General features: G+C 42.6%; 1 pseudogene; it reads right to left on the bottom strand.

The window, feature by feature from the left end:
- Nucleotides 1–993: 993 nt before the first annotated feature.
- LOC101562437 lies at nt 994–6,249 on the bottom strand (annotated as a pseudogene).
- Between the last annotated feature and the right edge of the window lie 2,209 nt (nt 6,250–8,458).

Below are 8,458 nucleotides of genomic sequence, written 5' to 3'. Positions count from 1 at the left end.
TTTTTGATGCCACCACCATGAGGTCCTCACCAGAGCCAAGCCATTGCAAGTATCATGCCCTTGAACCTCCATGACTGTGAGCTAAATAGGATTCTTTTCCTTACAAAATACCCAGCCTCAGGTATTTAGCTATATAAATGAAAAACAGACTAATGTCTTCGAAGACAACAAAAGGAAATTTAAAGAATGGAAAGCCACAGGCATAATGAAAAGTTCTTAGAGGAGAAAGAGCCACTAAACCTAGTGGGTGAAGTAGCAAACCAGAGAAAAGTTCCAGCACCCCTGACTAACTCACTTTGTAGAAATTTCTAAGAAAGTTGACCACTTAGAAAAATGCTGCCTTGGTAGTATTGCACTACAGCCGCACTTTGGTGGCCATCAAATGGTGTCCGTTGCTCAGTATAGAAATAAAATCACAGACCTTTTTTTTTGAGATTGCTGTCATTTAATTAGATTTGCCATGAAAATAATCTTGGCTCACGGCTCTGCCCTCCTCCTCCACTTAGCATCTTCCTTCATATAGCACAGGAACCCAGAGGCCTCCTCCCTGCTCAAACAAGGGCAAGGAATGTCACTAAATGGATGTGGCCTTCTCCAAACAGCATGAACAGGAAGAATAAAAATATCTTTAAGACTGATTTGTTGTGCTGTTATCTCAGGGCAGAGGCAGGGTGAGGTCTAGGGATCTCTTAGGGATCAGAATTGGCCTGCAGAGCACAGAGCCCCTGTTTCACCCAAAAGAGGGGCTGTGCTTAAGAGGACAGGGCTAGGACTGGCTAGGCTGGAAGTTCTCAAGTATACATGTGAGGGCAGGGGAAGTCAAACGTTCTTTCTCCTCCTTTCCATCCAGTCTTCTGTCTTCTGGGGAAAGGGTAGGGGTTCCTGCACAGGAAAAGTGTCAACCCAATTCTCCCAAGGTTTCATCTGCTTCCCAGAGCATCCAGCAAGCAAAGAAGAGGCCACATCCCGCAGCTGCCTCACCCCACATCCTGCTCAGGGTTTCTCTCCATCAGTGAGCTCCAAGGCCTGCAGGGTGTCAGAGAGTGACACAATTCCCTTGAGCACACCATTCTCATCCATCACAATGACTTGGTGAACCTCTGCCTCCACCAGCCTGTTTTGATTATGGTCTCCAGAGTCTCATGTAGGTAGCACTTGAGAACACCCTCAAAGTACTGTGATCGATGCTGCAGGACTTTGGTCACAGACACATCTAGGTTGTTCTAGGTCTTTTCTGCTGCCAGATTGATAACATCAAACTTGGAGTAGATGTCCACCATGTGCCCTTTATCAAACACAACTGGCAGTGTGGAGACTCAGTGCTGTACAAAGATACCTAGAGCCACGTAGACAGGAATGGTAGTGCAGACCATAGCAGTATTGGCATAGGTTCCAATCTGTAGCTCTTCCAGAGATTTCTACATGAACTCTGGCTTAGGAAACTCAGTGATAAACAATTTGAGGAACTTGAGGATAAACTTGTAAGTAAGGATGTACAAGGTTTTGCCTGATTCTGGGTCACTAACTGACAGCCTATGGATCTTGTTCTGAATTAAGGAAGAGACAGCATCAAACAAGCTGGCACTAGGAGAGATACAGATGAGTGACTTGCAGGAGTCCTGTAGGTACACCTCTCTCCAAGTTTCTATTTTGTGTTCTTCTAGCTCATAGATCTGTATCAAGGCTGACTTATAGTATCGGTGTAGAATGTTAATGAAATCAGTGACAGTCAGCATGCCCACAAAACTTTGCTTCTTACTCTCCCACAAAGTGGCAGCATGTACACCATTAGTTACCAAAGCAAAGAAAGCTTTCCTCATCTGTAGGGAAGTATCAAATACAACCAATTTGAAGCTAGAAGGAAATCAGATCATAGCAGTGACAAGAATTCACAAAGGAAGTATACACTCTATTGTTGGATTCTGGGGTCTCTTCTGGGTGCTCATTTTCCTGAGCTGAGGAGATACCTGAAGTTACCGTCTCCAATGCGAGAAGCCAGCTCAATCACAGACCTTTTGAAGGGGCTTTGAAAGCAGACTCAATCCAGCCCAGACTCCTCCAGCACATCTGTTTCATTTAGTGTCTGTGAGTTCCTCCAACTCTGGGCCCATACTGTGTTCAGAGATTCCCCATTCGGGCTCCACAGAGACCCCCTCCCAGACAGCAGCTTCATCTGAGACTTGCTGGAATGTAGTTCCTGAGATAATGTGTAGGACAGGAACTGCCCATTGATTTCTTTTAGTTTGTTTCTGCCTAACATCCAAACATCAGGAGCCAAGTCACAAATTCGGCAGAACCAACTACAAACCTTCATGCCGACAGTTGAAGTACACTCATTTTCCTGAGGGCCAGAGAGGGTCTTCATTCTTTGCCCATCTACACACACACACACACATACACACACACACACACACACACACACTGCTCCAGGTTGACCCATCTCTGGTTTCCATGTAAATGGAATTATTTGTATAATTGTATGTCATGGTGCTGAGTCAACTTAATGCACAGAAATGTATATAAAACACATCAATCTGCCCACCGCACCTCCAGTTCTGCCCCCACTGCTTCCTCTTCAGTGGATGGATAGACGTTCTTCATCTCATTTCTATTCCTTTTTTTTTTTTTCAGGGGATGGAGTGCTGACAAATTCCTAAACCTATGTCCTTCCTAAGTCTATCCCTAAATCTCTCTCAGATGCCCTCTATTTGTGTTCCTGTAGCAGATCATACTGTCACCCAATTATAAGCTCACCTGCCACAATAAATGGGAGCTGTTGAGATATTAGTCATCATACCAATAGGTAGCATTTAATCCTTTCTTCTGTCCTATGCACTTGATATTTCTTTCTTTTATTACACTATGGGTGTGGTTTCTCATATTTATATCCTTTGGTCATTCTATAAACATTCTATTTAGTATTTCATTCTACATACCTTATACTTAAAATATGTATATCATTTCTTACACTAACCCACAGGTAGAGTCCATCATTATTCCCATTACACTGATGTGTAAATTGAGATTTAAAGGGATTTATTAACCTGCCCAAGGCCAATAACTAGTAAATAGAAAGCACTGGTCATGATTCAATACTTGGCACAGAAGATAGGCATCTCTAATCTGAAAATCCAAACTTTAAAATTCTCTCAAATCTGACCTCAGGTATGTCACACCAAAAGGCAGACACACAAAAAATATTGTCAAAGTTGTCTTCAACTTTGTATATAAAGTCTTTGTGAAACATAAATAATTCTGTGTTTAGACCTAGGCTCTACTCCCACAATACCTCATTATGTCTATACAAGTATTCCAAATTTTTTAATGTATTTAGTACAGGGTCCACAGGGTCTCACTACATAGATCGAATTTGTAGTGATCCTTCCTGTTTTTCAGCCTCCCAAGCACTGGGATTACAGGCACGTGCCACCACATCCAGTCTCAATCACGCATCTCAGCATGCCTCGGGGGGGGGGGGGCTTGCAAACCTTGTGGTGCCAGGGATCAAAACCCGGCCCCCACACTCTGCCTATGCAGGAGCTGTAGCATCCTCTCTTCTTCCTTTCTGATGCTTTACCTAAGCAATTTTTTTTTTTTCAGTACCAGAGATTGAACTCAAGATCTTGTGCTTGCCAGGCAGGCACTTATACCACTGAGCTATCTGGCCAGCCCTAAATATTCCAAATTTTGAAAAAATTCAAATCCTGAAAAAAGGAACACTCAAACCCTTAGTTGAAACAGACTTAATGATCTTATAGCCCCAGGATATTAAGAGCCTGAGTAAGACATAGAAGATGCCTAACTTGTGCACGTTCAATGCATACGTCACATTTCACAACAACACATTTATTTGTCTGCTCATTCACTAGTTCAATTGTCTGCATCATCCCTTTGGCCACAAAGCCCATGAGAACTTTGTTACACCGGCATTCCTGGTGTGCCACTCAGTAAGAAGTGAGGAAGGAAGGAACAAAGTGAGCTCATGGATATAGTACCCATGGCCCTCCAAATGCAATTCCTCTCTCACTTCTACAGTTTAAGGCTAACTCTCTGCCTGTAACAGTTTCTCAACAGCTTTCAGGCACTGAGTAGGGTGAAAGTTTGTTTTTGTTGCATCTCCCTGCTCCAGGTCCCTTAAATGACTTTGTATCATTGTTGAAAACACAATGGGGAAGTCACTCACTCGTTTTCTCAAGAATAAGTTCTTCCAGAAAGGAGTCTCCTACAAACCTTCTCCTCCCTAGGAGCTTTGACTCCTGGAGCTTTGGTTTAATTGGTCTTTAAAAAAATAAAGAAATGTGACACTTTATTTATCCTCAAGTATCCTGAACCAAAAAATGTTTTACAATTCTTTTTTCCTTTCCTAACACCATGATATTGTCTCAGACCCTTACCTCACATCAAGACTGTGCAAATAACCTTCTCCGCATAAATCAGAGGGTCTCAAATAGGGGCATTTGACAGCGGATCAGTAACACATGCCCCCTCCTTACACCTCTGAGAGACAGTGAAGTCTAGAGCTCCACAGTGACTTTAGTGTTGCCAGGACAAGCAGATCCTGAGAGCTGTGGGGCCCCTTGGCTGACTCCTGTTTCCACCCTAGGCTCCTGCCTGTCATTCTTGGGCTTTGCTCTCATTTCTTAAGGTCATTTCTTAGCCAGTCTCTTTTTTGGCCAGTCCCTTTCCTACGTTACAAGTAGAACTAGGTTTGTTCAAGAATATAGGAAATTGTACATTTTAAATATCAGACCGACAGTGAGCTGTGCAGCCCAAAAAGATTATATTTCTTATAAATCTGTTTCCACTCAGTCCTAACCAGCACAAGCCCATGCACTGTTTGCATATCGTGGCCATACCCACCATCCTGTGGAGATGTCAGGAACTGCATGTATTAGAATAAAATCTTCCCAAACTCTGGGCTCAAGCTGGCTTACAAAGAATTCCACAAATAGATTTTGACTCGCCTTGCTTTCTGTGTCTGTGAATGGAGCCAGATATGACTGGCTGGGGTGGTGGTGATACAGAGATATTAAGAGGCTGCAGAGCAAAGAGAAAAGGAAAGTTTTACAAAAATCCGTGACTGTTCATTTCGCTTAAAAATGTAGAGCAGGGGAAAATCCCAAGAAAGGGTAGTCAGCTAGCTGTTCTTAGAACTTGCTTACTATTAAAAAAAAAAAAAAAAAATGCTGGTAAGATCTATGCTGAATGACACCTTGCCAGGGCCTAGGGCTTTCACACATATTTCACCATATTGCCCTTAGCCAACCAGACTTTTACAATGCAACCAACATTCATGATTACCATGTGTATTAAAACACTATTTATTTGTTTGTTTGTTTGTTTCATTTGTGTATTTGATACAAGGTCCTACTACACAGATCAGACTCACAGTGATCCTCCTGTCTTCAGCCTCCCCAGCAGTGGCATTACAGGTGTGCACCACCATGCCCGGACTCCGTAGCTGACTCAGTGTTCCCCAGGGGCAAGTTTGGCACAACATGCAGGACTGAGGATTGAACCCTCATTCTTGTGCTAGCCAAAATAGGCACTTAGTCCCCTGAGCTACCTTGCCGGTCCTCACAAAACACCTCAGGATGATGTATTCAAGCTCACTTGGCTGTCCATAGGGGCTCTAGACTCTAGAACCTTCTAGAACTTCGGGAAACTGTAAATATGGAAATACAGAAAATGAGACTATACCTTACATAAAAGTATTTGTCTACTTTACAATTTGAGAACTAAGAATTATGAGCAGTAAGGCAGAAACAGAACACTTCTGAATGGATTTAAATATCTTCTAAAATATATCAGTTAATGAATACATTGCATGTATTCATATATGTAATTCTTATGTGAGTTAGAAATGGCCATTGTTTCGTGAGAGCATTCAGTGAGGATGCTTTCTTCAGAAAGTATTTAAGGTGGCTGAAAGTTAATGACCATTTATTATTTGAAATAATCAGAAGTCCAGGAGTGGGACCTTTTCAAAGCTGGATCAATATTGGCATCAAAGACTCCAGCTCCTTATTTTTTTACCTTAGTTCTCATCTTCAGGGTATAAGCTTTAACCCTCTACTGAAAACATGGATATCTGCACCCACGTGTCTCTTCTGAGAACACTTCCGAAGCTCCCGGCAGGCTTCCTCTCCACTCCATCCACCAGGATCCCTCAAACGCTTTGCCTTAGCCACAAGGACAGCACTCGCAGATACTGCACTCAGCCCTGTTGTGGGAGGTAGGTCCTGGGCACTGGAGGGGGGATATTAAATAACTACTTAGTAGTCCACTAATAGTGCAATTGGTAATTCTTAACTCTACATGGGTCAACATATGGTTATTGGTTTATTATTATTATTATTATTATTCTCATGTTGATATAGGGAGAAAAACTGATCTCGGGTGGGTGACCTAAAAAAGATACAGGCAACCTCCAAAGGACATAGGGAAAAATGATCTCCTGACCTGACCTGCATGAGTTCATGTTCTCTAAAACCAAAGAATGAATTTTGGCATAAACGGAGGTTATGAGCAGAATATATTTATTGAGAGAAAGAAAGCTCCTGTCTGAGAGAGGGACAGGGGAGGGGCCCAAGCAGGTTGTTCCCTGGGAAGTTGTCTCTTCCAGGGACTTTTATAGAGGAAAATCATGTGGTGAGGTGGGTCTAAGGTGATGGAGAAGACACAGGAACTCTCTTAGGTGGGCATGAGGTGGGACAAAACTATGGTCAACCAATGAGATTACAAGCACCATTGCTCAGGTAAAATTGATTAAATCCAATATCAAATGGGAAAGCGAGTCATGTAGCAAGCCTGCATGAATACAAGATAGGTTGGGTTAGTGACTCATTTGGGCTCTTTCAAGATAATTGATACATATTTAGAATATCAATTCCTGATGCCCATCCCTAGGGGAAGTATGTAGCTGTGTTTCCTCTTTTGTCTTGGTCTTGAGGTTTGGCCCATATGGGAGTGTCTGTCTCTTCCAAGTTGCAAGGTCACCTTGTCTTCCATTGTGTCTCCTTGAGGGCCTGACCCTGTCTAACTGCCTATAATATTTCTATCTAACTTGGCTGCCTGCAACAATGTGATCATTATACTTTGAAGCTTCCCTATCTCACCTTACCATTTATCCTGTTTCTACCCTTCCTTCCTTCTGCACACATATAAACACATGCACACACGCACACGCACACACACACACACACACACACACTTACACATATATACTTCATATATGCATACGGCTTCACTGCATTTAGAGAACGAATATATACTGAGTCCTTATGAGCCACACACTATGCTCGATGTTGGGGATACAGTAGTGCCATAAAGAAGAAGGCTCTAGGAAGAGCAGTTTCTCCATCTTCCCTCCTTTTATCATGTGCACTTTATAGATTGATCATAGTGTCTGACCCTCAGGTGGGAGATAAATGAGAAGCAGGCAGGAAAGAATCAAGTCAAGGCTCAGAGAGCTGCTGAGACTGTCCAGGGACCAGGACAGAAGGCACCTGGGTTTTGCTTTGGTTTGCTCTTCCAGTTAGTCCCCTCAAATGGCCATCTCTCAGCAAGCAGCACGGAGCAGCTGTTTTTCCCTATGGTTTTTTAGGGAAACTGCTCACCTGGTGCATCAGACATGCCTTCAACTGCTGATACTATATAAGACGCTGATACTATACAAGGAGCAAATAAGGCTGAGCTTTTTTTTTTTTTTTTTTTTTTCTTCTGTATTTAGGGCAGGCTCTTCAGGGTCTATAGGGTCTCACTATGCAGATCAGACTCTTAGTGATTCTCCTGTTTACAGTCTCCCAAGTGCTGAGGTTACAGGTGTGTACCACTATGCACAATCTCAGGCACTTAGTCTGCTGAGCTATCAGGCCTCCCTAGAGGCTGAGCTTTGAGAATGGCATAAGTACAGGCAAGGGACAATTTTACAAGAACTACGTAAGAAATCCTTGGCTCAAGTGTATCTTCCTTCATGTTTGCAGCTCACTAAAAATGTTCAGATGGACTCACATTTTTTTAGTATTTAGAGAGAAGTATAAAAATTAAAGATTAATAAAATTCTGAGCGATATTCCCTCCCAGATAATCTGGAGCCATGAAGTCAATCCAGGGCAAGGGCTTGGTAATGGGAGCACTGGTGCCACTGAGCTATATCCCTTGTAGTATTGAACTGTCTGAAACTCCCTAAATATTTGCAGCTCAAGTTTCAGGTATTTCTCCTAGCTTCAAAATCTCTTAGCTGTTTTTCTTAAGGATAATTTTCTCAACATTCTTTATCATTATGGTTTATGTCTAGATGTTCTCTCAAAGCCTCTTAAATGGGGCTTTTGGGAGGCAGCTGGTTATGGGTGTGTGATACTGGATAAATCCACTGATGGTTTATAGCTGGGTGTGATATTGGAAGGGGAACCCTGGTGGGAAGAGGTGAATCATTGTGGGCCTGATATGTGGAATAT

This window comes from Octodon degus, unplaced genomic scaffold, assembly GCF_000260255.1.
Source record: "Octodon degus isolate 3935 unplaced genomic scaffold, OctDeg1.0 scaffold00253, whole genome shotgun sequence".
Taxonomy (NCBI): Eukaryota; Metazoa; Chordata; class Mammalia; order Rodentia; family Octodontidae; genus Octodon; species Octodon degus.
The sequence above is the reverse complement of the archived record's forward strand: the minus strand, read 5'-3'. Positions and strand labels throughout refer to the sequence as shown.